The sequence below is a fragment of the Glycine soja genome, chromosome 2 (assembly GCF_004193775.1).
Source record: "Glycine soja cultivar W05 chromosome 2, ASM419377v2, whole genome shotgun sequence".
NCBI lineage: Eukaryota > Viridiplantae > Streptophyta > Magnoliopsida > Fabales > Fabaceae > Glycine > Glycine soja.
The window spans coordinates 34,079,925-34,083,324 of NC_041003.1; the positions used below are offsets into that span (position 1 = coordinate 34,079,925).

Genomic DNA, 3,400 nt, shown 5'->3' on the forward strand with positions numbered 1-3,400 from the left:
CTAGTGTTGTGTGTTTAATCCTTTCCTGGTATTTTGTTTAATGTGTGTTGTGTTTCAGTTTTCCCATTAAGCGTTTCCCCTGTTTCAGTCTTGGGTGTTTTGCTGTGAAGATTGTGCTTGCGGCAAAACAGAGTAGTAGTAGAAATCAATTAGAGACGGATTTTAGCGACCACCCATGCTGAATTATTTGAGATTTTTTGTTTTAGTAGCTAGGGTTGTTATTTTTGGCTGAATTTTTTTGTGGTAAGTTCTTTTAATCCATATTTAGTGGGAAAAATAGCTAGAGCCTTTAGTTTGGTCAGATTTGAAAGTTCCAAAAAACTAGCAAATTTTGTGTTTGTCAAAACTTCAAACGGCCATAACTTTTGCTCCGGTTATCAGAATCGCAATTATTATATATGCATTTGGGGTAGAAAAAAATTTCCTACGCCGTGGCAGCCCGCTGTAGGCCGGCTGAGGTCTCCATTGTCCAAAAAAAGCGATTCTGTCAAAAGTTTTTTATTTTTCAAGTTTTATTCACTTATTTTTCTTAACTTACCATTTTTAGCTTTCATAGTTAGACTTTGAATTTTTGTCTGAAATTTTTTGTGCTATCTTCTCATCATTTTATAAGGTTGCTCACAAAATTTCAAGTCATTTGGATATCATTTGAGGGTAGCTGTAGTTCAAACTTACACCTTTATTTACATGATAAGGCAACTAGTTGTGTGCATGCTGAATGTAGTGTATGACTAGAGGCAATCCATCTGACTTACAACCCTTTGATCCTGAGATAGATAGGACATTTCATAGATTAGTTAGGCATCATTTTATACCTTTTGATCATTCTGAGCATTCCATTACTGGTGAATCTGTGCATTCTGTTATTGGTGATTTTGAACATCCTGATCTTGAGCATTATAATTTTGAGCATTCTGATTCTGAGCATTCTGATTTTGCACATTCTGAGAACATGGCACAACCTCCACCCCGTGAAAGGACTCTAAGGGAAATGGCTGCACCTGATTTCACCTACGAAAGCTTGTGCATCCAATACCCTGATGAGGATGTCCCATATGTTCTTAAAACTGGACTGATTCATTTGCTTCCAAAGTTTCATGGCCTTGCAGGTGAAGACCCGCACAAACATTTGAAGGAATTTCATATTGTCTGCTCCACCATGAAACCCCCAGATGTCCAAGAGGATCACATATTTCTGAAGGCTTTTCCTCATTCATTAGAGGGAGTGGCAAAGGACTGGCTATATTACCTTGCTCCAAGGTCCATCACGAGCTGGGATGATCTAAAGAGAGTATTCTTAGAAAAAAATTTCCCTGCTTCCAGGACCACAGCCATCAGGAAAGATATCTCAGGTATTAGACAACTTAGTGGAGAGAGCCTGTATGAGTACTTGGAGCAATTTAAGAAACTATGTGCCAGTTGCCCTCACCATCAGATTTCGGAGCAGCTTCTTCTCCAATATTTTTATGAAGGACTCAGCAATATGGAGAGAAGTATGATAGATGCTGCCAGTGGTGGAGCCCTTGGAGACATGACTTCTGCTGAAGCCAGAAATTTAATTGAGAAGATGGCTTCCAACTCCCAACAGTTTAGCGCCAGAAATGATGCCATAGTCATTAGAGGAGTGCATGAGGTAGCTACAAGCCCATCTACATCATCTGAAACTAAGAAGCTTGAAGGCAAACTGGATGCCTTGGTTAACTTGGTAACCCAGCTGGCCTTGAATCAGAAATCTGTACCTGTCGCAAGGGTTTGTGGTTTGTGCTCCTCTGCTGACCACCATACAGACCTTTGCCCTTCCATGCAGCAACCTGGAGCAATTGAGCAGCCTGAAGCTTATGCTGCAAATATTTACAATACACCTCCTCAACCTCAGCAGCAAAATCAACCACAGCAGAACAATTATGACCTCGCCAGCAACAGATACAATCCTGGATGGAGGAATCACCTAATCTCAGATGGTCTAGCCCTCAGCAACAACAATAGCAGCCTGCTCCTTCCTTCCAAAATGATGCTGGCCCAAGCAGACCATACATTCCTCCACCAATCCAACAACAGCAACAACCCCAGAAACAGCCAACAGTTAAGGCCCCTCCACAACCTTCCCTCGAAGAACTTGTGAGGCAAATGACTATGCAGAATATGCAGTTTCAGCAAGAGACCAGAGCCTCCATTCAGAGCTTAACCAATCAGATGGGACAATTGGCTACCCAATTGAATCAACAACAGTCCCAGAATTCTGACAAGCTGCCTTCTCAAGCTGTCCAAAATCCCAAAAATGTCAGTGCCATTTCATTGAGGTCGGGAAAGCAGTGTCAAGGACCTCAACACGTAGCACCTTCCTCATCTGCAAATGAACCTGCCAAACTTCACTCTACTCCAGAAAAAGGTGATGATAAAAATTTACCTAACAATTTATGTGCAGGTGAATCTTCTTCCACAGGTAATTCTGATTTGCAGAAGCAGCACATTCCCCCTCTTCCATTCCCTCCAAGAGAAGTTTCCAACAAAAAAATGGAAGAGGCAGAGAAAGAGATCTTGGAAACGTTTAGAAAAGTAGAGGTAAACATACCTCTGTTGGATGCAATAAAGCAAATTCCAAGATATGCCAAATTCTTGAAGGAGCTGTGCATTAATAAGCGGAAGCTTAAAGGAAGTGAACGGATTAGCATGGGCAGAAATGTCTTCGCATTGATTGGTAAATCTGTTCCTCAAATTCCTGAAAAATGCAAAGATCCAGGTACATTCAGCATACCTTGTATTATAGGGAATAATAAGTTTGACAATGCCATGCTAGACTTAGGAGCTTCTGTTAGTGTTATGCCTCTGTCTATTTTTAATTCTCTATCTCTAGGTCCCTTACAGTCAACTGATGTGGTAATTCATTTAGCTAATAGAAGTGTTGCCTACCCTGTTGGTTTCATAGAAGATGTCTTAGTTAGAGTTGGTGAACTGATTTTCCCTGTTGATTTTTATATTTTGAATATGGAAAATGGATTTTCTCAAGGATCAGTTCCCATCATTCTAGGCAGACCCTTTATGAAAACTGCTAGAACTAAGATAGATGTTTATGCAAGCACACTATCCATGGAGTTTGGTGATATAACTGTTCATTTTAATATTCTGGATGCTATGAAATACCCATCTGAAGATCTTTCTGTATTTCGTGCTGAAATAATTGACCATGTTGTTGATGAATACATGACTGATCTTTATTCTAATCTGCATGTCTCTCACTCTTCATGCATTGAGTCTGAAATTGTACTTGATCATATGTCTGAATTTGATGCTGAGAGTGAATATGAGAGTGATATTGATTGCATGTCTGGTGGTGGTGTTTTACCTCTCGAGATTGATTTTATAGAGTCAGATAGGACTAACCATGTTTCAGGAAGTACAC

The 3,400-nt window shown here is 40.2% G+C and overlaps 1 non-coding gene across 1 annotated transcript; it reads right to left on the bottom strand.

Moving 5' to 3' along the window:
- Positions 1 to 1,330: 1,330 nt before the first annotated feature.
- On the bottom strand, positions 1,331 to 1,437 carry LOC114404746. Its single transcript, XR_003665136.1, has one exon. It is a non-coding gene; the product is annotated as a small nucleolar RNA R71 (small nucleolar RNA).
- Between the last annotated feature and the right edge of the window lie 1,963 nt (positions 1,438 to 3,400).